Raw genomic sequence first — 27,136 nt, forward strand, 5'->3', positions numbered from 1 at the left:
TATGCATAGTTATACAATTCGTCTCTGGAATTTTTATAACAAGTTAAAGAATATTATGACTGGGTTTTCTCAACTTGTTACATGTTTTGAGACATAGATATCAAGAAATTCACATTGGCAGCAGAGTGAAGTGAAGCTCAAGAGGTGAATTGTGATATTCATGAAAAGAACACATAACAAGTAGTTATGACTGAAGAAACCTAATCATAATTCTTTGCATTGCATGGAACTTCAGCTCTTTTGACAAACTACTAACTACAAAGGAACAAAAAAAATAGCAGCATGAAGAGTTTTACGGCTTTGAAAGCCATAAAACTCTGCCAAAAGGATAGTGTCTGTAAGCAGTGTGCCCTGCTGACATTCAGATCTAAAAGTTGTTAAATGCGTCAAGTCTGCTTTTTTTGCAGCAGTGTAAAATATTTCACAGCTTTTAATGCTGTAACAGTTTCAAGACACCATTCTGTACTAGATGTGCTCATGCTTTCATGCAAGATAAGAGCATAACAGCTCTGAAATATGCATAAAAAGGTCATTTTTTACCATTTTCAGCATAATCAGCTCTCTTCATATACTACATAGTAATTACGAGTGCTTGTCATTCAACAAATTTACAGTTACATACAAATGCTAGAAATGATATTCAGAACTGTGGACAAGAACCCTTACTGCTGGCTTTGGTTGTATTTTGCTTTCATGTTAAAGATAAAGTTAAATGTACCAAAGCAGTGCCTTTACTGTGTTCAGACAGACAACATGCATTCTGTTTAATTGCAAACTATAATCAATGTCCTGCTATAAAGGAATTGTGTTGTGCATCATAGGACACACAAACACTTAAAATAGATTACACTAAAGTAGTTATATAATAAATAAAAATTACCCAAACATCATAATCTACTGTCTTACAAAATAACTTGACAAAGTTCATTATGGCATAAGTCCTGCTAAGGGATTAAGCAATAATATTTCACTAGTAAATATACATCAAGGATGACACTGATTTTGAAGACAGTAAGGAAATGGTGTCCAATCAATCTCTTGTCACTGATGCAAACTCCTCAGTGACTTTACTTTTATCACAGAAAAAGGACACAGAAAGAGAAGTTAAGATGATATAATATGAGGCAGACAATAAAAGAAGAGAAAAGATAGCAAAAAAATATAAAGTCGATTAAAGGACAAAGAACTCAACGTGAAAGACGTTTCAACATTGTGAATGTTTCTAGCCAAAACTTTGAGGAATTATCAGTGGCAGAAGTAGGCTCCTGGTCATCAAGCATAATAAAAGTCAAAAGGTTGACGGAGCTTCCCACGGTTTAAAACCTAAACAACCTTGATGTACATTTCAGCCTCCTTTTATTGACTTCTTTGCATTTGAAGGCAACAGTATTGTAGAAAATCATGTTTACTTACTATTTATTTTGTCTGAGTTTGAAGGAAAATGAAAGTTATTTCTTGCCATAACACTAGATCCATACTGTCTTCTTCCATCCATCTCAACTATTGGGAAGACTGTAATGTGTGTACCTCATTTGGGCTGCTGACCCTATGGGACCACTGATCCCAATTCCAATTGGCAGTCTTCTTTCTGCCTCTCCAGGAGAATTGGCTTCCTCTCGCTCTGCCATATATAAAAAAAAAAAAAAAAAAAACAACAGAAAGACCCCCAGACAACTTGAACAGAGACAAATCAAAAGAAAAGGAGAGAGAGAGAAAGAGGCAGAAGGATAAAGAGGGGGGAGAGGAAAGGATTGAATAAGTTATTAAGAGGTCCAGGAAGAAATAACTGGATCCAGCAGGGGCCATGGGTCTGGCTCCTAGACTTTCAAAACATTTGGATTAGATATCTTCCTCCCCAGTGGGGCCAGATCCTTTCTTGATCTGTTTTTAGACTCCTCCCTTGCTAGTAGAGGCTTGGATTTCTTCAGAGCAAACTACCCCTTGGCTCTGATTTCATACCCTTTCATCAGAGCGACCATGTCATATATCCTCCAGGCTGCCTATGACAGTATTTCAGTTCCATGCGGTCATTGAGCAGCTTCTCCAAAGCTGACATGGATAGGATGATGTGGAAATTCTTGAGGACTCAGATCGAGATGGTGTTCCTTCCTACTCCCTCATTTCTGGGGTACCAGTACTAGGCGCTTCCACTACCTATTTGCCTTCTCCTTTCCTAATCTGACCTTAAGATCAGGTAGTATTGAATCCAAGCACTTGTTGTGGGACTATTTGTCAGAGCTGGTATACTGGACGTCTATGACTCCAACAGTGTCCCTCACCCACTTAACTTCAACGGTGTCAGATCTTAGGATGTACTGAAGCTAACAGATCAACATCAGAGTGAGGGAGTAGGGATCAAATCCAAGATCGTCAGATTTGACGCTTCCCCTCAGCACTTGGGAGCTTAATAACCTGGCTCTGGGGTCCCTTCAGAGCTGATCCACATTGTCTCATGAGGATCTCTAATCCAGAGCCTCAAATCTGAAAAAAACTACTAAGGGACCATCGTCAGCATCAGAACTGGCCTTTGAGGCATTTAAGAAAACTCCCTCCCTTTCAATAGAAGAGGTGACTCGCCTTTACTTGTATCCATCCCGATACTCTCTTGCATCTGCAGTGCCAGTCCCACATCATCCTATTCCTTCGGGACATCCAGATCCACCATGCATTAACAGAACTTGTAGGATGAGCTCCCCTTTGGCTTCTGATTTTTCCCTAGACTGCCCCCCCCCAATAGAAAAGCACAGAAAGCATTTATATGAAAGGAGGTTTTTGGACTCCATTCAGGAGTCTCTCACTGATGACACTGATATGAATCAAGGGGAGATTCCCAAAAGGCCCCCTTTGAAAATGCCTCCTTTGGGGACATCCTGGAATAACTTAGGCAAAGGGAGGGGCAGGTCCACTAATATGCCTTCCCAAGATGAATCTGTGTTTCTCAAGGACTTTGGAGTTGGCCCATCTACTTCCATGATGCCCCCCTCCCGGTGGGCAAACTGATTAACTTAGTGTCCCAGCAAGCATGGACGGAGATGGACATGGTGGAGCCCATTCTTCACAAGCTCAACATGCTTCTGCTTTCACCCTGAGATAGGCCACACTGTTGCAAGAGGCATGCAGTAGATTTCACAATGGTAACAGCAGCCATGAAGAAAGAACTTAGTGCAGAAAGTCTATATATATGTCCACCCCCTAGACAAGAAGTCTCGGGCTCTGGACAGATTTGGAAAGCAAATTTATGCTTCATTGAAATTTGCCTCCTTACATATGCTGAATTACCTTGCACACTTAACAAGATTTCAAAGGTTCATCTCTGTGGTTTTGTGGAAAACTTTAAAATGTCTTTTTTAAATACCCCTTTTGACAGGTCCATCCTACTTTTGCTCAAGGGTGAATATACACAGTCCACCGCAAGATTTGAGCCTTAACAAATCATTTATTTATGCATTTTTTTTCCAAAAACACTATTACTGGTAAATTTCTACATAGTCTGGTGCTTTAAACTGTAGTAGAATTCAGTAGTGAGAGTTCTGTGTTTTCTTCTCCAGGATTTGTGCTTCACTGCTTTTACAGTTGTTGATATTCCAGTTTTGATCCTACAGTTGTATATTCGGTTTATCATATAACTGCTTAAAGTTACATTCTTGTGCCTTTCTGTTTACCAGTTCTATGTTTGCCCCACCACACAATGAGATATTAAACTAAACTTTCTGAAAGAGCTCTGTTTGATTGGCTCCCTATCTAGCTAGCCTGCTTAGTCCTTGAAGGTTTTCCCAACCCTCACACCCTTTGTTGTGGTTTTATAAGGCTGTGCCTCTGGCCTCCACCCCTTATGGTAATCTGATTTCCAAAGTTCCTCCCTCACCCTCTTCCATTGCTATTGTCTGTTGTATAAGTTATTTAAGTACTCTTCCCACCCATTGTTTTCCACAGCTTAATCATAGAAAGCAAATTTTCCATACAGAACAGTCCATAAAACTATACCCTGTAAAGAAGTAAATAAAGAGCAAATACCTTGCATGCTGCAAGCTTAGAACAGTTGGGCATGAGTAGCAATAACTACAGATTCAATAGAATTCAGTACCATGTAAACATTAAAGTTAGTATAATTTATTACTGTTAAGCATAATCAGCCCCAATAAAGCACCCTTAGTACTGTGTGAACATTAAAGTTAGTAGAATTTAGTACTATAGCATAATCTGCACCAATAAATCACTCTTCTTAGTCTGGACTAACAAAGCACCCTTAAGCAGCCTTTTAACTCCAATACACTACCCCCTTTAGCTCACCAATCAAAGGACTAAACAGCATGAATACACAGTTTTCTAACTTCTCTGCAGCCAGCTTGGTGGATGTGGGCATCTTGAGAAATGTAGCAATTCTCTCATTTACTGACAACCACTAAATCGTTAAACCGACAGAGTCTTTGAGAGATGTACTTACACAATGACACTAGAGGCTAAACTCTCATATACAACTGCACATCAGGTTCTTTCATGTTTAGTGACAACTACTTACTCCTTAAAGAAACAGACATGGTGATATTTGGTCTTGATAAATGTGCAAAGCAACCTTTATAGCAGGAAAGCTGCAGCACCAAGAAAACATCAGCCTGGGACAGGAATGTGATATAAAAGAACATGAGCAATCAAGAGTGTATAAATATTTGGGAACTGATGAATGAGCAACAATAAAACATGAACAAATGTGAATAACACTTAGGAATATTTTAGAAGTCTAAAAATAATACTGAAAACATCACTAACATCTAGGAACAAAGTTATAAACCAATTTCCTCTTCCTGTCCTAACTTACAATTTTGGAGTGACTGACTGCCTCAAAAGGTATTGGATTTGTTGGACAGGAAAACAAATGATTTATAAAAATCAGTGTATACGAAGACTATATATTCCCCGTTCTGAAGGACGTATGGGCCTCCTCAAAATTGATTACATGTATAGATGCAGTCATAAGACTGCATACATATCTGCTGACCTCACAAGACCCAAAAGTACTGAAAGTTTTAAAACATGAGGAAAGTAAGTCTAAGGTGTCTTCCCTGCCTAGTTTAGCAGAAGCATATCAGTGTCAAGCTGGAATGGAAATCAAACCAAAAGTAGATAAAAATCAGGCATCAAATGAATGTGCCAAAAAAAAACAAAAAAAAACCGAAAGAATATAAGGTAAAGGATCAGATGAGAAGGCAAGAAATGTGGAAAATGCATAAATATAATTGCAAGTACCGAAAACTCTTGGAACAACCTCATGTTGATCAGGATCGAATGCAGGAATGGTTAAGGAGAGGTGAATTTAAACCAAAAGACGAAATGTTAACATTGGCAGCCCAAGATAGTGGACTACATACATGTTGGTTTACAAAGTCCATTGAACATGTGGGAAAAACAGACAAATGTAGGTTTTGTAAAATAGAATTGGAAACAGTCATACTTGCTGGTTGTGATATACTAATGGCAGAAGGACTGTATACTGAAAGCCATAGTAACTTTGGCAAGACTGTTGCATTGGGGATTGTGCACAATTATAATGCTGATGTCGCTGAAAAACACTGGAAATCTGAGCCACAAAGTATTATAGAAAAATTATGAAGTTTATATCACATGGGATCACCCATTACCAACAGTTCAAAAAATAAAATAGATGTAAAAAAACATATATAGTAGTCCATGAAAAGAAGACAAAAGTAGCATTAATCAATGAAATTACTACACCCAGTGACTATAGTGTCTTACGTACAGACACAAAGTAATAAAGTACCAGGATTTGCAGGCAAAAACGAAGGCAATGTAGAAGAAGGGTACCCAGAGAGTTCCAATAGTAGTAGGAGCAATGGGTCATAAAAAGAATTTACAATTTAGAAATGTTACAGATACATGTAACTCCTTACGAATTGCAGGAGTTATTACTGGACACATTGCGGGTGCTGTGAAGAACACTTTTGGCTAACATCAAAGAATGAAACAATACTAATTTCATGATCTTTAATAATACTTTGACTTAGGAATGGAGTCCATTCCCATCATGGTATTAAAAGACTTGGAGAAATTAAGAAGAGAAACAAAGTATGCAAGAGGTGGATTCACACAATGATACCAGAGTCTAAGCTCTTGCATACAAGCACACATAAGACTGTCGAAACCACAGACACAAGGCGCATCTCACATAGCACACAGCACACATATAGACCAAATATGCTGAGGCACTTAAAAGCAATCTTTCTAAACAAGAAATATCACCTAGAATGTCCATTGTCAAAGGTATGCCACAGCAAACCCAAAGGCACTCAGAAAAAAACAGCACCTAACACCACACATACAGTCATACACAATGGAGCCCCAAATACAAACCTCTAAAGACCCAGGAAGTTAGAATTGAGGAGTCCACCTCTATAAAGAGGCCAGTCACAAATGGAGTCCCTCAGGGATCAGTCCTTGGACGGCTCCTTTTTGGCATTTACTTCTCAGAAGTCAAGGCCAATGTCAGTGGTCTCTGGCTGACTAAATTTGCAGATGATTGCAAATTAGGAGCTGTCACTGAATCTCACACTGACACACATGTTCTACAGGAGAGGTTGACACAGACAAACAACTGGTGTTAGAGCCATGGACTAAAACTAAATGCCAAGAAATGCATAATAGTATCCTTTGGGAAGACAGCCATCCCTGGTAACTATCATACTGACAGTACACCCCTTAGAGCTGACCCATTAGTCAGTGGCTTAGGGACACACACAGATAGTAATCTGGCCTTTGATCATCACGTGTCTACAGTGGTGAGGAAATCATTCTATGTTGCTCAACTTATAAACACAGGTATAGCATCTAAGTCCAATGAAGTCATTGTTCCACTGTATTCGGCATTCATCAGACCTATCATTGAGTACAATGCCCCCTTTGGTATGTACCTAACCAGGCATATCCAACAATTGGGACATCCATAGAGGTTCCTCACTAAAAGAATACAGGGTGTAAGCAATATGTCCTATGCAGACAGCCTCAAGGCTCTATCCCTGTATTCTGTCTCCTTCAGGCTTTTGAGGGGAGCTCTATGCCTGGAATACAGGGCATTGTTAGACCCCACTCCGATGGACCTCCTGCATATCCACAAAACAAACAGCACTAGAATTACCCGTTCTAAAGACTTAAACCTTGCCTGTGATATAAATAGGATCTGCTGGAGAGATATGTATGTATCCTAGAGACTACCCCGTCTATGGAACAGGCTCCCCATCCATGTGATGCAGAGTTCCTCCCTAAACCAATTCAAGTGCAACTTGGACAATTGGATGGTAAACCGGAAATTCATCCCTGGTTTGGCACCTATGTCTCTAATGGACACAGGTAATCTGTAAATGGTTCATCTCCCAGGCCCATGCTTATACTTATCAAGGGTAGTAGAACTTGTCAGAGATTTGGGATGCATGGCTAAGCTTAAAAATGCCCTTGTGGTCATCAGCCTAGTAAACACCTATGAACCTAAAGCAAGCAAACACACTTCCCAGGACTCTCATCATACAGGCCTCCATCACAAGACTTACTGATACTCCTTTAACCATGCTGAAACAAAGAGAAGAAAACAGTTAGCTACTTATCTGGAGCCAAGATCCACCAAATCATGCAAGCACTAATGTCATTATACTACAGGTACAAGTAAGATTCCATCGAAGCCCACAAAGATTTAAATGACCTGAGACATGCCTCCCTGGACTATATGAAGAAAGATATTATGGAAATCACAGACTACGTGTCTCAGGCTGGTATGATCTTAGCATTGATCAGCATACTACCATCATTGAGGATGTTGCCACAATATGACCAAAAGATGATTGATTTTAATAATTGGCTAATCTTTCTGTTGTCATTCTAAGGAGATCCAGTATTTATCAGCTTGTGAGGAAATGGCTAACAGACCATGTTGCTTTGTCAAGGATGATCTGTACCTTTTCCCTCTAGGTTTTGAATACTGGCAAAAACTTTACCCACCTCCATAGTGCCTTTTTTAGGCAATGCCAAATTGACAAACCCACTGTCATAGCAAAATCACCCCAACTAAACCTCAAGGTGTTACTGCTCAATGCCAGCAGCCTGAAAAAAAACTACAGTCTCTCCAAGCCCTCTTGAGGTTTCAGTGCCTTCTACACCTTTGGATCTGTAGCTGCACAGATAAGGGCTAAAGGTTGGGTGTCTCGATATACATCAATAACAAGCATACCTTTACTGTGGTCAGACAGGATGACGAGCTAGTATTCCTCCACATGAAGGTCACCACAGACAAAATCCTGTACTATATCTTAGCCAGCTATAGGTCACCCTCTATGTCCCAAGAGGCTCACAACGCATATTTGAACCTAATGGAGACACTTACCATCCAACCCAACACCCTACTTATGGGGGACTTTAACTACCTCTTTGTAGACTGGGAATCCTACACAGTCTCAAATCTACAGTCACAGAGATTCCTGGACTTTGTAGATGCAAACACCCTTGAACAAATAGTGAAAACTCCCACTAGAAGCTCCAACATACTTGATCTCATATTCACAAATACATGGGAATGCTGCACTCCCCCAGTGTCTCATCCTCCTGGTAAGGTCTGGCTATAAAGCTGTCTCCTTCAAAATCAAAATCAACTCTGTAACTTCAGTAAAACCTGTAATAGTTAGGAACTGTTACAAGGCAAACTACCTTTCATTAAGTGATGGTTTGTCAAAATTCAATACCCCTCCAAACCCTGGGAACATAGCAGCCTACACTGAATTGCTCTCAGAAATTCTGTACAACCATGTCAATGGCTACACAGAGGCTGCTGTGTCTAATGGATGTAAGCCCAGAACTACCCCAGAAAGAAACCACCCTGATGGCATCCCAAACTAAACATGATATACTACAAAAGGAAAAAAAAACTATGGCAAAAATCAGGAATGGTAAATCCCATAAAGATAAAAACTCTCTCATCAAACTAAATAAGTAACTAAGAGGGCTGATTAGGTCAAACAAAGCCAACTTTGAGATTATGATAGCCCCCCATATGAAAGATAACCATAAGGCCTTCTTCAGCTATGTCAGAAATCTCAAGGGCAATATGCTGAACTGCTGGAAAATGGTGCCACATTCACAGAGCCTGGTGATATAGCAAACCTGGTAGCAGAAAAATTCAGTTCCAAATACTCTGAAACATAACCCCTCCAACCATAACTGGGGTGCGTGTACTGGCTGCACTTGCTAAGGCCAATAACACACCTTCAATGGACCCTGATAACATCCAGGGATGCCTCCTAAACACAGTAAAATATGACTTAACAGGACCCCTGGAGTCACTATTTAACTATATCCTTAAATCAGGCTTTGAGCCATGAGAATGGAGCACTGCAATGGTCATCCTCTTTCATAAGGGAAGATCTTCACCAGATCCTGAAAACTTCAAACCTATTAGACTGACTAGTCTTATTTTCAAAGCCACAGAAATAATTAGCATGGAAATTATCAACAAGGACATAGAAAATCTCCAAACAATGGATCCATCCCAGTTTGGCTTTCCTACATAAGTCTGGCTAAACCATTTGATACAATACCCCACTTGGGCATTTGTCAACAAACTTATGGAATTATGCATAAACCCCTTTATAGCATGCTGGAGAACTAGCTGGTTCATGGATAAGACCCAAGAGGTTAGGATCAGTGAGGCCACCAACTCTACACACTGGTCGTCAGTGGAGTCTCTCAGTGGTCAGTGCTGGGCCCGCTTCTCTTTGGTATGTACTTCTCGGAGGTCAAAGTTAATGTCAAAGGCCGTTGGCTAACCATGTTTGCAGATGATCAGAAACTGGGAGCAATTACTGAATTCCCCCAAGATGAGAACACCCTTCAGGAAGGTCTAATACAGAAAAAATTTTGGTGTCAAAGTATTACAGTACTTTTTGGGAAGTTTGCCATGCAACTTGGACCAATGGATATTAATCGGAAATTCACCCCTGGTCTGGCCCTATGTCTCTGATGGACAGAGGCAGTCAGTAAATCACCACATACATAAATCAAATTTGAGTTACATTTGGGTTGCACAGCTAATCGCATATGGGCCCTAGTGGTTGTTAGCCTAGTATACACCTGTGAAGTTATGAACCAGGAATGCACAAGATGGTAAAACCCTGTCTGCCACCAGCATCCACTTCTCAATGCTGCAAAGATCCTTTTCTCGCAATCAAAAGGGTGGAAAGTTACTATGGTTCTGTAAGTCTCAGGTTTTGCACAGAACACTCCTAGAAACAAAAAAACACTCAGAGGCAAAGGGAACAACAATGGATGTTGCCCTATAGGCAGAGTTGACCCACAGAACTAATGAATTTTGAGGTCATTCACTGACAAATCCTTCCAGCGCTCCTGAAAGTTTGTGTGAATGCCGCAGTTGGGGGCAATTATCTTTGCACCCTCACACTTAGTCAGTCATCACTTTTGATTTGCACATGCAAAGACAATAGCATTCCTTTTCTTTATCAAAAAAAAAACTGTAACAGAAAAGCCTTCCAGATGTCCCACCCCCACAGAGGAAGGCAACAGCCCAAGAAATTGCAAAGCTGCTAGACAAACAAGTCACGCATCAGGTCCCACCAGACCAGCAAGAGTCCGGTGTCTACTCAAAGATTTTTTGGGAGTCTGAAGAAAACTGGGGACACCAAGCCCATTCTGGACATCAATCACTCAAACAGCTTGTGAAACAGACAATTTTCTGAATTATCATGGTTCAGTCCAGATTACCTCTTCTGAGGACAGGAGACTGGATGTACTTGGTGGACTTCAGGATGTCTACTAACACATCAAAACAGCAAGGCAGTCCAGGATGTTCCTTCACTTTCAGCTGGGAGCCAGTCACTTTCATTTCAGAGCACTGCCCTTCAGACGTGCCACAGCCCCCTGTGTGTTCACAAATTATATGACATTGGTAGCAGCACATCTGAGGCCACAGGAATTCCGGGTGTTTCCTTACCTAGATGACTGGTGCATAACCACTGCCATGAGGGATCTGCTGTTCCAAGCCAGGGATTCCTTGCTCCAATTGTGCTCTCACCTAGGAATCACAATCAATCCAGAAAAGTCCAGACTAACACCAGTCCAAACTACAGGATGCCACCTGGTCATCACCTTGCAGACAGCCAAACATTCAGTGTCAGGGTTAGTCACTCTGCATGAACAAGCTTCCCTTGTCCAATATGAACAAAATCCCACAGCGAGATCCATCTTACATCTTTTGGGTTCTATGGCAGAATCCATCTCCCTTGTTCCTCATGCTAGAGACCACATGAGAGTTTTACAGTGGACTGTCTCACTACAGTGGTCCATTCTACACTATCCCATGCATTTTCCAGTCAGACTCATAGGGATTTACAGACAACATACTCAGTGGTGACTAAATTCTCCTCTGGTTTCTTTAGGTTGTCTTTTCATTCTCCCTCTCCAGGGAGCCACCGTGACAAGGTAGGCATCCCTTCTGGGGTGGTGGTGGTAGGGCATATTGATGGGAAGACTTCAAAGGCACATGGTCTTCAACAGATGCCAATCCTCACATTAATATATTGGAGATGAGGGCCATCCCCCTAGTACTGTAGGTCTTCTAGGGCCTCCTCCCAATAAGTGTGATTGCGGTCCATACAGACAAGCAGAATGTCAGTGGTGTGGTACATCAACAAATAGACAGGAACCTGTCTCTTCCTTTATGTTGGGATGCCAGGAGGGCCTAGCAGTGGGCAATGCTTCTCAATGCTTTCTGACTGCAAGGTATATCCCAAGAAAATCCAGTGTATTAGTGGGCAAGTTGAGCAAATCAATCCCTCTGCCACATAAGTGGTCCATCAATTAGACAGTGGTTTCCTTGAACTTCAGTCACTGAGTCCAGCCTTGCTGTGACCTGTTTGTAACCCCATTCAACACCAAATGCAGCAGCTACCTTGCCCTAATTCTCCAAGAAGGGCAATCCACGAGGGAAGCCCTAGATCTCCTGTACACTTACCTTTCAACTCCTCTTATAACCACATTTCTGCAGATATCAGCTTGGTGCAAGACAAAGGTTATTCTTCTCACTTGACAAATATGGTTCCCTTCATCTAGTGTACCCTCCCTGGGTGCTAGACTCCCTTCCAGATCTGATCTCTCAACCATATAGCAAGACTCACCTGGACATCAATTCCTTTAAGAATTACTGCTTGGTTTCTCCATTTCCAATGAGGTCCAGACGTTCCAGGCTTTCATCCAGTGTTATATGCATCTTATCTTCATCTCAGAAGCCTTCCACCAGGAAAGTTTCTAGAAGGAAGTGGAAGAGATTCTTCATCCATGCCTTAGATAATGGTCTAGGTTCTTTTTCTACTTCCATACCATCAATTCTAGATTTTCTTCCAGATCTTTTTTCATGCAGGATCTAGACTTCTCCATGATTAAAGTTCAATTGTCGGTTATCTCAAAATTTCATGTTGGTAAAAGCCAGATGCCTATTGCATCTATGAAACTTTCTAAGCCCTTTTTGATGTGTACTTTTTTTTCCTGCAGGCTCCTCTAAGGTATCCTGTTCCACCTTGGAATATTACTATTGTACTCCAGGCCTTGACTAACCCCCCTCCCTTGAACCTAAAGCTACCATGGACTTGAAATTCCTCTCATGGAAAACTCTCTTCTTGATGACTACTAACTTGTCAAGGAGGATTTCATAACTGCAAGTCTTGTCCTGTAAACCACCATATTTGGCCTTAAATTAGGACAGAATGTCACTCTGAAGGAATTTGAACTTCCTTCCCAAGGCTGCTTCTGGGACTGCCTTGAATCATCTTCTTGTGTTTTTCCTCAGCTTCTCAAACAAGAATGCATATACCTCCATTTTTTGAATGTTTTGAATGTTCATCATCCATTATGTTTCTATTTACATTGTACTAAGGACATCAGGAAATCTGACCAATGTTTTGTTTCCTATTCTAAACCTAAACTAGGTACTAATGTCTCCAAAATCACATTGTCCAGGTGGCCGTCCAGTTGCATCAAGTTAGTCTGTGAAGCCAGTGGACCACTATCTAACAAACCTAAATCACATTCAAATAGAGCAGTAGCAACTTCTTCTGCTTTCTTTTCTAGAGTCCTTATAGATGATATCTGTGCTGCAGCTATTTGATCTACAGTTCACACCTTTATTTCTTGTTACATGCTCGACCTGCAGTCTAGATCTAGGGCTTTGTTTCCCACCATAAGACACTCACCCCCAGGGTTTGTGGTAGCTGGGAACTCTGTCCCATTAGCTGAGATGGACAGAAAAGACAACATCAGAAATGAAAGTTATGTACTTGTCATAATGTTAGATCCATGTTGTCTTTTTCTGTCCATCTCAACATTCCCTCCCTCCATCCCCCATCCAAACTGTCACTATTATGGGGCTCTCAATTGACTGTAATGGACCTGTCCAAACTTTGTCTTCTTACAGTGCTTAACTGTGTTATTGCCTTTACAGTCCTTTTTGCTTATTTAATATAACTTGAGTGTTCTGTATAGGTAGGAAAACCTGATCTGAGGAACTGTTAGGTGGAGGAGAATTATGGTTAGGGGAAGCAGCCAGAGCTACCAGAGCTATGGATCCAAAGTATGAGTGCTGCTGGCATCGGATCTAGTATGATTCATACCTTGGAAGTAGGGAGAGCAGGAAGGGCCCCCCTCTGTATCTGAATTCCACAAGAATTTCTGCATCATCCTATCCACATCAGCCTTGGAAAGACTGTCACACCTCTAACATTTGCTATATATTTGAGGAAAAATTCTCTGGTGTCTCTTGAGGGATAAAAATATCTATGTAGACATTTCCAAGCAAAAATACTAAATCTTCTAGATTTTGTTGCATATTTGGGAGACATACATACATCCTCCTATTGTTTCTTTGTGAATTGCTTACCCAATCTCTCTTCTCAATCCTTTCTAACCTCCTCTAATTGATTCTTATAGCGATCATGCAATATTTTATATGCTCTACTAATTATTTCTTTTTTAATGGCAAGTTCTGTTCTAGATTCTACTAAAACCTCTACCAGTGCTGGTCTTTCATTTAGGACACCCCTATTTCTTTCTCTTTACCTATACTCTGATATCAATCCTTGATAGGGAAAGCAATCTGTAACCTGCAGTCTAAATAAATTCTTGGCATATTCTCATTCTATCATCTTTCCATCTCTAGTTATTTGCTCCCAATACCTCTGTTCCTTTGCCAGTTTTCTCAAATAAATTCCAGTCCTCTCTTGCCTATTGTCTGCATCCCTAATTGCAGTCATCCCTATCAGCAGACTCTCCTTTTTCCATTCCTGTGTTGGTTTAGTTCTTAGAATACTTTCTGCTACTTTATGGATATAATATTCTGTATCATTATTGTTATTCTCCTTAAAAGCCTGCTTCCAAAATCCCAGTCTCTCCTTGTTTCTTGAGCTTCCACGCCATTTCAGCATCAGCCCTTTCCACTTTGAGTTATAGTTTTCTTTTTTTTTTAAAACACAGTTTTATTTATTCATATCGAAATCAAGCAAAATATACAAGAAAATATACAACATTTGAAATAAGAGTAATACAAAGATCCCACAGAGAAAATACAGGTGGTTCAAATGCAACTAAATGAATATACAATGTGCCAAACTTCACAAGAGTCAGATGCATCATATCCATAAAGAAAACCCGATAAAAAAATAAGACTTGATATACTATAAATTCACCAGCAGTTTTCATACCTTCCTATTAACGGGAATTAGGGGGATAAAGTAAGTATTTAGTACAGAGAGATTGCTAATCATCTGATAAGAGTAAAAAGATGAAATCCCACAATTTCTGAAAGTATACCCGCTTGTGAGGGTTAATTACTAACAGTTTATGGGATCTAATGTACTGGATAGCTATTACCTTAAAATCTTTCCACCTAAGTTTAGTACGATCCAGCCAATGTTTAGTTATATAAAATTTGATCTGGAGACAAATAATAATTAGAGCATGTAGTTTGATTTTGGGCAAGTGGGTGTTTGTAATATGCAAAAGGGCCATTTCCCAGGAAAGTGTGGATTTATGGTATCCCATTTTTTCTAAGCAGACTTTAAGTGAACACCAGATGTTGTGTGCGTATTTACAAAACCACAGAATATGTATAATATCAGCATGAGGGTGAGAACATAAGGTGGAATGATTAGGATCAAATTTGTTTAAGTGAACTGGGGTAAGGTATAAGTTGTTTACAATCATGAATTGTGTATAGAGAAGCTTTTTATATGGGGAGAACATAAGAGTATGTTTAATGGCCTGGTGTTTCTGATTCCACATGAGGTTAATACCTTGGAGATCCCAGTATTCCACAAAAACGATTTTCCCTTGATTGGTAAAGTTGGAAAAGGATTTGTAGGCTATTGAAATCATGTTTTTCTTGTAGGATAAAACTTGGAGTAGAGTTTACCTGCTTCTGTTCCTCATCTGTACTTGGGAATTTATTAATTATGGATAGGGTTAATTCTCTAATTTGTCTCAAAATAGAAACATATTTTTTGGGTAGACCCAAAGCCGTTCGTAGATCAGTTAAGGATAAAGGGTTATATTTCTGTATATCCTATAAGGTAAAGTTTTTAATTAAAGGGAGATCCAGTATGATCATTTTGTTCTTCAAAGTTATATTAGGATTAAGATGGAACGGGTGAAATAGGAGGAGGGCATTCTCTAGTTTGATGTCTCAAAATAAATCTTGAAAAGTTTTTATTAGTCCCTTAAGAGTGGGGTGTAGTTTTAATTTTTTAAGATAGTATTTATTAACAAAGGGTAATGCTTTAGGGTTAAGATTATTGGCTAAGGAATAGTTATACCATAGTTTAACCCATACTGGAGATCAATTAGTAGAGTTTGGTTGATAGTTAGCAATTGTGTAAATTCTGTTTGCTTGAATGATTTTATAATATAGAAGAAGGTTGGGCATAGCGAATCCCCCCAGATTTTTCAGTAAAGTAAGCCTTTCATATGAGATTCTAACCAATTTAGGGTGCCATATAAATTTAGCGAAAGCTTTATGAATTTTGTTAAAAATCGAGATGGGGAGGAAGAAAACGAGGAATTTAATAGGTAAAGAAGTTTGGGAAAGACGTTCATTTTAATGATAGAAGTTTTAGCAAGCATAGGGAGGTTCAGTTTTTGCAATCTTAAGATATCCTGGGAAACGGAAGACCATACTTTGGATAAATTAGATTGAAGAATAGACTTAGAGGTGATAGTTTTCTACTTGTGCTATATAATAGAGCCTTAACTGTATAGCTCTGAAATTCCCCTTCAAATTGGGAAATTACAATCCACCCTGTTCTACTGCAAGAATCAACTTATCCCACTTGGCTCTTGCCATCTTCCCTTCCCAGATAAAGTCCTTCAGCTCTTTATTAATTGAAATCCACAACTTCTCCTCTGGTTGATAAAATATGCCTGACCTATGTATAAGACTAAAGGGACCAAAACATTTTGACTGCTTGTATCATACCATCCATATCCATATAACAAAGCTTCCATTTTCTCACTTTTTGTATTATGTTTAGTTTAGTCTCTTCCCACATATCATTAGCTGATACACCAGAATCATTTTTAATCCATACTCCTAAATACTTCATTTTATCATGTCCCCATATATAAGGATATTGCTGAACCAATTTGTGTGTGGGTACATAATTTGCTGCTATTTCCTTTGTTTTACCTTCATTAATTTTATATCCCAAAAAGATATGAAACTATTTCAAAATGCTCCACAAGGCTGTAATGTCCCTTTCCGGTTTTGTCAGGTATAAAATAATAATCCCAAGGCAAACACTCCACCAGGCAGCAATGACACCAATGTAGTTCAGTCAATCTTTTATTTAGCGCTTTCGTCAGGTAAAATTACTTCTTCAGAATACAACCTGTTTAAAAAAAAAACAAAGTTTAAATAATTAGAAGTTATGTACCTACCATAACGTTCCATGTTAGTTGTCTTCTCTTGCCTTCTTTCTTGCTGGATGGGTTCGGAGCCAATCCTCGGCTCCGACTCGGCACTTACTAAGCTCGAGAGCTAATTTTACCAGCTCGAGGCAACCATATATCCCATGATGCAAGGCGGAGATTACTCAGATCTCGTTTGGTAGCTAAAGAAATAGCAGTATTTTCTTCCAACTTAGGAGGAAGAAATAAAAATACTAAATAACATCATAACCCTCTAGAAAGGATCCACATAATCTAGTGACACTAGGAATTGAACAGCTAGAAAAAAGGTAAAAACCTCTCAATAGAAGATGAATAATTTTCTCGGTCTGACCAGGCTAGGGGGAAGGAGGGAGGGACGCAAGAAAGAAGGCGAGAGAAGACAACTAACATGGAACGTTATGGTAGGTACATAACTTCTAAATGTTAAGTTGTCAATCTCGCCTTCATTCTTGCTGGATGGGACCACGTCCCTAGCACCTCTATCCTGGGTGGCTCAATGGAACAGACTCTTGAGAACGGTGGAACCAAAATTTGCTCTGTCTCTGGAGACCAAATCTAATTTGTAATGTGAGACAAAGGTATGAGGAGAGGCCCATGTGGCTGCTGCACAAATAGTGTCTATTGGAAGTCTAGCATGAAAGGCTGTAGATGTAGCTAGAGCTCTGGTAGAATGGGCTTTTGGGTTAGAAACCAATTCTTTGCCCCTGAGCTGATAAATGTAAGTGATCAAGGAAGACAGCCACCTAGAAACTGGAAGGCCTTTCCTGTTCTCTGCAAAGGATAGAAAAAGTTGATCAGATTTCCTAAAAATTTTTGTCTTATCCAGATAATATCTCAGCTGACGGTGAACATCGAGATAATGTAACTTTTGTTCAGCTCTATCAGAATAATTCGGGAAAAATACTGGAAGATCAATGGACTGATTTAGGTTAGTCTGAGATGCCACCTTTGGTAAGAAAGACGGGTTAGTTCTTAGGGATACCCTATCTTTGTGGAATATTAGATAGGGAGGGCGAACACAGAGAGCATAAAGCTCAGATACTCTCCTGGCAGATGTAATGGCAACTAGAAAAAGTGTCTTCCAAGAAAGCAATTTCAAGGAACAGGCAGCTGCAGGTTCGAACGGGGGAAGAATCAAGGATGTTAAAACTAAATTTAGATCCCACTGTGGTGGGGGGTCTCTAATAGGAGGTTTCAATAAAAAGATACCTCGAAGGAATGCCTTGCAAAGTTTATGTGACATAATGTTGTGGTCCAAAAAGCCTATATGAAATTTTGAAATGGCTGCCAGTTGAACTTTCACTGTGGAAGAAGAGGATCCTGAATTAAAAATGTCAGCTAGGAAGTCCAACACCGAATGAATTGGAGCAGTATAGGGGTCTATGTTCCTAGCTTTTGCCCAGAAAGAGAAACGTCGCCATTTACTAGTGTAGATCTTTCTGGTAGAAGATTTTAGGGAAGCTACTATGATATCCCGTACAGGATTAGAATCATAGGAAGCCTGGCTAAGGATGGAAGTGGAGCAACCAAGCAGTGAGGTTGAGAGAAGGTATGGATTGGTGCAGTTGACCCGACTGGTGGGTCAGAAGATCTGGAACCGGGTCCAGATGCCATGGCTGTACCAAGAGGTAATGATGTAGGAACGGAAACCAAATCTGTCGAGGCCAAAAAGGGGCAATGAGAATCAACTTGGCTCTCAAGGCGGTTGCTTTCTGAATTAGCTGAGGTATCAGCGGAAAAGGAGGAAAAGCGTAAAGAAGTCCCCGGGGCCAATCTTGGGTTAGAGCGACTCTGGAGGGATGGCCTGGAAGGGGGAAGAGTGAGAAGAAGTCTGGGCATTTGCTGTTTTGAGGTGTAGCGAAAAGGTCGCAGCAAGGAAGGCCCCACTTCTGAAAAATCTCTTCCGTCACTGACTGTTTGAGAGACCACTCGTAAGGCATGAGAATAGCTCTGCTCAATCTGTCCGCTATGATGTTGGATTTCCCGGGGATGTGCGTTGCTATCAGAAACCGGTGAGAGGAGATTGCCCATTGCCAAAGTCTGAGAGCCTCTCGACATAGTGGATAGGACTTGGTTCCGCCCTGTTTGTTTATGTACCACACTACGGACATATTGTCCGTTTGGACTGCAATAGTTCCCAGGGGAAGAGAGTCGTTGAGGGCTTGCAACGTTAAAAGCACTGCTCTAATCTCCAGAACATTTATGTGCAGATGGTACTTGAAAGGTTGCCAAGTGCCATGGACCATTCTGCCCTGATAATGCCCCCCCCCACCCGATCAGGGAGGCGTCCGATGTAACCGTGGCAACCGGGGCAAGAGGAACAAATGGTCTGCCTTGATGGATTTGAGGGGACGATATCCACCAAGTCAGATGTCTTTTGCAAGTTGGAGTTACTATGATCTGGTGATGCATGGGAAGTTGTTGAAAGGACCATTGGGTGAATAGCATCCATTGTAGTAGCCGCATGTAAAAGTGGGCGAGGGGAAGAAGTGTTATGGCGGCCGCCATAAGACCCAGTACTTTCAGAGCAAATCTGGCCTGAATTTTGTTGCTGAATAGAATCACTTGGACGTGTCTTTGAATGTCCAAGATCCTTTGGTCTGTCAACCTTGCAGAAAGTTGTACGGTGTCCAAATTTGCGCCTATAAAGGTAATATATTGACAAGGCGACAAGGCAGATTTTTCGAAATTTATAGAAATTTATAGAAATTCCTAGCCCTCTGCAAGTGTTAATGGTGTAATTTCTGGCTTGGAGAAGCTGATGCCTGGTGGTGGCAGTGAGGTGCCAGTCGTCTAGATATGGAAACACCTGGAATCCTTGACGTCTCAGGTGAGCCGTAACTATTGCCATGCATTTGGTGAACACTCTGGGGGCTGGAGTGAGTCCAAAGGGCAGGGCTCTGAATTGGAAGTGACTGGTCCCCAGCCGAAAGCGGAGAAATCTTCTGGAGCATCTGTGAATGTTTATGTGATAGTACGCATCCTGGAGATCTATCGAGCACATCCAATTGTCCTTGCCCAGAAAGGGCAGAATGGACTGAAGCGTGACCATCTGGAATCTTGATTTCTTTACAAACTTGTTGAGTTTGCTCAGATCTAATATTGGTCTCCAGTCCCCTGTCTTTTTTGGAACTAAAAAGCACCTTGAGTAGATTCTGGATCCTATTTGGTCCGCTGGGACTGGCTGGATGGCTCTTTTTACTAGCAGTTTTGATATTTCTAGTACTGCTAGTTCCCTTAGACCGGTGGAACGTCTGGAAGGGTTCCCTTTGTTGAATTGGGGTTTGAATAAAGGGAATTTTGTAACCCTCGGATATAATTGACTGTACCCATTTGTCTTGAGAAAGGGAAAGCCAGGCTATTGGGTACAGCGATAATTTTCCCCGACTGCCTCCGGGCGGACAATCGGGCAACATCTCAGGGATGCTGGAAGGGTTTGTCAGAAAGAGGCTCTCTGCTACCCTGATTCTGCGGACCCCCTCTGCCCCTAGGGTGGCGTCTATTATTGTTACCCCCTCTGCCTCTGGGGGTAAACTGACTTCGTGCGTCAGGCGTGACTCCTTGAGATTTGCGAAACCACATTTTCCCTCCCTTCTGTCCTTTGGGGTAAGGTCTAGAAGGGGTGGAGAAACGGACTCCTATGGCAGAAAGAGTCTTGCCATCTTGTTCGCATCTAGTCAAAGTGTCTTTCACTTGAGGACCGAACAAGGTCGAGCCATCAAAAGGGGAGTTTGTGAAAGACGCCTTGAAGGGGTCTGCAAAATTACAAAGCCGCATCCAGGACTGACGCCTTAAAGCCACTCCTGTGCCTGCGGCCCTACTCGCTCCATCGGCTGCATAAGAAATGAGCCGCATGGAGGAGTTAGCAATGGAGTTAAGGATTCCTAGCTGTGAGGTAATCTTATCCTGAGACCCAGCAGCTGACGGATCCTGTAAAACTTCTCCCAACTCTTTAAGAACATCTCTTTGAAGGCGGGTGAAGTGGCATAAGTAGTTCAGCGATCTCATGGCAAAAGTCGCTGAAGAAAAAATCCGCTTACCATACCTGTCCATAGTCCTAGAATCCTTATTAGGAGGATGAACAGGTACTGAAGGATCAGCTAATTCCTTCTTGGTGGCAGCAGCCACCACCATGGCATCAACTGGGACACCTTTTGTTAAGTATTGTCTATCTTGAGGGGCTGTAATAAATTTTGAAGGTCTCCTGGGGGTAGGTTCCACCGAATCCGGAGCGATCCACGCCTTCCGAGCCACTACTTCCACGAGAAGGTCGAAAGGCGGAGACACCCAGGAGGTGGAGGGTCGAGATCTGAACGCCTCCAGGTATACTGACTCGTCCTCGGAGGGATTAAGGGAGGGCCAGTTCCCCCTCTGTTTCAGGATTTCAAGGATGTCTGAAAATGAGACATCCTCAGAGGAGGACCTTGGGGACCCCTCCGACTCATCCAAGTCAGAATCTGATGTAGTAGACTCAGGGGAGTCTAAATGTTTCCTCTTACATGTCCTCTTACGGGGGGGTTCTCCTGATGGATCAGGAGAAGCCTCGGAAGAGGAAGATATTCCCAATGGGGAAACCTGAGGCGTTGGATCTCTGGGTCCAGGAGCAAGAGAGTGGGAAGAGACGTCAGCAGGCACTGTAGTGGGAGGAGCTGATGGAACTGTCCGTTGACTAAGCCCAGGGGCTAGTACACTCCTCATCACCTCGACGGCTCCCCCATCAGAGAGACCAGAAGGTTCCCGCTCCGAAGAGATAGGAACCCCAGGCCTCACCGAGAGGGAAGGCTCCGAGGCAGATGTTGGGGCCGAGCTCACCAACGCCGAAGCTCCGAGAGGGAGAATGGGGTCGGACAAGGGTCAGATGCCACTCGCCCCCTCGGAGCCGACGAGAGAGACCAGATGCCCGGATCCCTCCAATGAAGGTCTCAAGGAGGAAATCGGAGCCGAGGACGACGGAGCCAAAAGGGGTTGTATTGGCTCCGAAGTCACAACGGTACCGGTTCCGTGAAGCTCCGGCTCCGAGCTCTGTAAGAGAGTCGAAGGAGGAATGTTCGGTGGATGTGATATAGCTACCGTCTGTTGAGATGGGCTATGGAGAATTTGGGCCAATGCCTGAGACTTTAATAGTCTACTCACCACTCTCTCAAGGTCGTGATCAGATAGCCTGGATGACCGAGAAGATCGGCTCCGATGGCTCCGCTCCGAGAGCAAGGGTGATCTTGGAGCCGAATGAATAGATTCCACAGAAGGGGATCGAGATCTCTTTTTCGAAATCAATGGAGCCATCGGAGCCGAAGACACATCGGCTCCAACCGGAGCCCACACTGAGTGTCTAGACTTAACAGTATCGGCGCCGGATGGAGCCGATACTGACACTGGTATAGAAGGATCGGCTCCAGCCGGAGCCGATCTCGAACCTGGTGAGGAAGAACCTGAAGCCGACGGCTTGGAAGCCTGAGCCGAAGGCTTAACAGGTTTCGAGGGCTTCCCCGGCGCGACTTAGTCGGGGAGCTCTCGGGTTTTAATAAGCCCCTTAAAATGAGCTTATTTTTTCATTCCTGCAGGACTCTTGGGCTGAAAGCATGACAGATAGCACAAGAGTCCTGCAGGTGCGAAGGTCCCAGGCAATAAACACAAGAAGTGTGACCATCTGTCAGAGACATCTTCTGACAGCACGAGTCACACTTCTTGAAGCCTGAGACCTTAGTGTCCTTCGACATAACTGTGTCGATGAAACACTGAAAACACACTGACACACAAACACACTCAGTCCAACAATTAAATTAAATTAAATTAAATTAAATTAATTAAATTACACTAACAGGGATAACAGACAGTCACACACAAAAAATTCCCTGACAGGAAAAATTTAGGGAGGGGAAGGCCTAAGGCCTAACTAGGGGGTAAGGGAATATTCCACTTAAAAGAAGGGAACACTGACAGGAAAAGGGTTAACGTGAGTCGATAATTAACAAAATATAATACCTATGTGTAAAAAGTTAAAAGGGGGTAGACAAAAGTCTATGAAAAGTTCACTTACCTAGAGCTGGTAAAAGAAGGCACCTCGTTAGTGAAGCGGCAAACGAGATCTGAGTAATCTCCGCCTTGCATCATGGGATATAGGGTTGCCTCGAGCTGGTAAAATTAGCTCTCGAGCTTAGCAAGTGCCGAGTCGGAGCCGAGGATCGGCTCCGAACCCATCCAGCAAGAATGAAGGCGAGATTGACAACTTAACATTACCCCTTAACCAGTCACTACAATATGCATTACATAATTTCCTCTCTTAGTGTCATTAATATTAATGCATACAAGATATTAAAATATACATATAAAACCAGACAAAAGATTTTAAATTGTTAAAACATTAATACAAATACTAATGCATATTAATATCCCAACTATAAAATGTATAAATTCATATATAATTCATAACATGAACATAGATTTAAGTCTTAACAAAGGACACAAGGAAATCTTTTCATTTAACCCTGGGGCCTGGTAAGCATTTAGTTTTATTTGCCACTTCAATTCCAAAAATTCCAAAAAATCTTCTACTGCCCCCCACCCCCACCCCCGGCCCCAAATCAACCTGTTCTACAACAAAAAATCTAAACCCATGCTGAGGGTGACTGTTAATATGTTTGTAAAGGGCATTTTTTTTTCATTTTTTTGTTTAATATCATAAAGGTGTTGGTAAATTCTTGATCTAAGTGCATTCTTTGTTTTTCCCACATAATAACTCTCACGAGCCACATAGCGCCACATATACCACCCCTTTACTGTAACAATAATGCTTTTCCCCTGTTTTCATACTTCCAAAATTCTTGATCTTAATGCTCACAGATTCCATCATATAAGGGCATTGGGGGCATCTTCCACAATTAAAACTCCCGCCTAGCTGCCCAAAATTCTTGTTTTTCCTTTCTAATAGTCCTTTTAATGAGGTAACGAGGAGCATTTCTCCCCGGGCCTCTGCTGAAAACAGGCTCTGTGGAACCTAGTCGGACATTCCCGGTCAACAAATGTTAAATAAATAAATAAATAAATAAATAAAAATAAAATTATCTTTCTTATAGACCACAACAGGTTTGTCCCCTATTTTTTCTTTAACATCAATGTCCATATGGAATAGTCTCCAATATTTGTTGATAATGTTCTTAAAATCATAAAAAATTGGATGTAAAAGTCAGTGTTAATGCACGTCCAAAACTGTGTGTCCTGATTCCCTCATCACCTATTCTGTCAGAATTCTCCTTAGCTAAGAGGGGGAAAAAGTGCCCACTTGTCCTTTTATTTTTAACCTCAATCACTATGTCATTTATGAACATCTCAGGGTGCCCTCTCTTCTCTAACATATCCTTCATAATGTCACTTTCAGTTTTAAAATCATCAGGTTCAGACGCCATCCTGGCTAATCTTACATATTAGCTTTTTACCAGTGCCTTCTTTTGGTGCAATGGGTGCCAGCTCGTGAAGTGTAATAAAGAATTTGAATAAGTTCGTTTTCTATACAGATGGGAAGTGAAACATTCTCTTTCATAATCTTTCATGAAGGTAACATCCAAGTAATTGACTAAATCAAGATCTTTGTTCATGGTAAATCTTAAGAAAGTAGTTGTTTCATTAATGAAAGTGAAAAACCTATTCAGGTCATATTCACTCCCCTTCCAGAACAGGACAATATCATCCAGGTATCGCCCATACAGTATCCACAAAGTCCTGAATTCAGAATTGAACACATACAAATCTTCCCATTGTGCCAATACAATATTAGCAAACACTGGAGCACAGCAAGCACCCATTGCAACACCATGCCTTTGTTTAGAAAGGTGCCCTTCAAAAGTAATGAAATTATTCTCAAGTACAATTTCCATACAGGCTCGAATTGTTAATATTGTATTATGGTCTAATGTACTATTACTACATAGAAAATCATAAAACCACTCAAGCCCTATTTGATGAGGTATTACTGAAAATAAATCACAAACATCTATAGTAACAAGAATCAGGTTTTTATCAAATATATCATGTTTGATTTTCCTGAGAAAATCCCATGAATCCCTAATTATTGAGGTCCGTCCATCTAAAATGTGCTTGACCTTTTCATCAATAAATTTAGCAATGCTAAAGGTTTTAGATGCTTTAGCATCTACAATTGGTCGCATTGGTGGGTCAGAGATAGATTTATGAATCTTTGGGATCCCAAATATCGTTGGGATCCTAGGGTGTTTTATCTCTAAAAATTCAAAAGTCTCTAAGGTGATTTGTCCATTGAGTACCATTTGTTCAAGGTCCAAATCTATGTTATGATAAGCTATATTCAATTTGTTTCATGAAACTTCTAAATATACATCACTATATAGCAGCTCAAACATTTTACTGTTATAATCATTGCAGTCCATGATTACTAGGCCCCCACCCTTGTCAGGTTTCATGATTCTAGTTTCCTTCTGGAAAAAATGTACTAAAAGCTAATATAGTGGACATTATTTTACAGTTAAAATTGTTCACTAGGAAAATAAATTTGGCTTTATACTTTACACTTTTCCAACTCTGATATAGGGATTAATTGTGATAGATTATGGAAATCTAGTACATTTTTTCCACCTCCACACCCTTTGGTACAAATATTTGAAGGGTTATGTGAAACTGAGATTACAGGGGTATTATACAACAACACCTGTAACATGAAAAATTTATCTGAGAGAAAAATAACTGTATTGGAAAATATTATTGGACAGAAGGAAACTAGAATCATGAAACCTGACAAGGGTGGGGGCCTGGTAATCATGGACTACAATGATTATAACAGTAAAATGTTTGAGCTACTATATAGTGATGTATATTTAGAAGTTTCACGAAACAAACTGAATATAGCTTATCGTAACATAGATTTGGACCTTGAACAAATGGTACTCAATGGACAAATCACCTTAGAGACTTTTGAATTTTTAGAGATAAAACACCCTAGGATCCCAACGATATCTGGGATCCCAAAGATTCATAAATCTATCTCTGACCCACCAATGCGACCAATAGTAGATGCTAAAGCATCTAAAACCTTTAGCATTGCTAAATGTATTGATGAAAAGGTCAAGCACATTTTAGATGGACGGGCCTCAATAATTAGGGATTCATGGGATTTTCTCAGGAAAATCAAACATGATATGTTTGATAAAAACCTGATTCTTGTTACTATAGATGTTTGTGATTTATTTTCAGTAATACCTCATCAAATAGGGCTTGAGTGGTTTTATGATTTTCTATGCAGTAATAGTACATTAGACCAGAATACAATATTAACAATTTGAGCCTGTATGGAAATTGTACTTGAGAATAATTTCATTACTTTTGAAGGGCACCTTTTTAAACAAAGGCAAGGTGTTGCAATGGGTGCTTGCTGTGCTCCAGTGTTTGCTAATATTGTATTGGCACAATGGGAAGATTTGTATGTGTTCAATTCTGAATTCAGGACTTCATGGGTACTGTATGGGCAGTACCTGGATGATATTGTCCTGTTCTGGAAGGGGAGTGAATATGACCTGAATAGGTTTCTCACTTTCATTAATAAAACAACTACTTTCTTAAGATTTACCATGAACAAAGATCTCGATTTAGTCAATTACTTGGATGTTACCATCAGGGAAGATTATGAAAGAGAATGTTTCACTTCCTGACTGTATAGAAAAACAACTTATTCAAATTCTTTATTACACTTCACGAGCTGGCACCCATTGCACCAAAATAAGGCACTGGTAAAAGGCCAATATGTAAGATTAGCCAGGATGGTGTCTGAACCTGATGATTTTAAAACTGAATGTGACATTATGAAGGATATGTTAGAGAAGAGAGGGTATCATGATATGTTGATACATGACATAGTGATTGAGGTTAAAAATAAAAGGACAAGTGGGCACTTTTTCCCCCTCTTAGCTAAGGAGAATTCTGACAGAATAGGTGATGAGGGAATCAGGACACACAGTTTTGGACGTGCATTAACACTGACTTTTACATCCAATTTTTATGATATTAAGAACATTATCAACAAATAATGGAGACTATTCCATATGGACATTGATGTTAAAGAAAAAATAGGGGACAAACCTGTTGTGGTCTATAAGAAAGATACCTCATTAAAAGG

General features: G+C 40.8%; 1 protein-coding gene across 1 annotated transcript in view; it reads right to left on the bottom strand.

Moving 5' to 3' along the window:
- DNAI1 (dynein axonemal intermediate chain 1) overlaps positions 1 to 27,136 on the bottom strand; it is a 2,249,827-nt gene that overhangs the window by 886,370 nt on the left and 1,336,321 nt on the right. The gene's annotated exons all lie outside the window — the stretch shown is intronic.

The sequence above is a fragment of the Protopterus annectens genome, chromosome 1.part1 (assembly GCF_019279795.1).
Source record: "Protopterus annectens isolate FY-2018-M chromosome 1.part1, PAN1.0, whole genome shotgun sequence".
Lineage (NCBI taxonomy): Eukaryota > Metazoa > Chordata > Ceratodontiformes > Protopteridae > Protopterus > Protopterus annectens.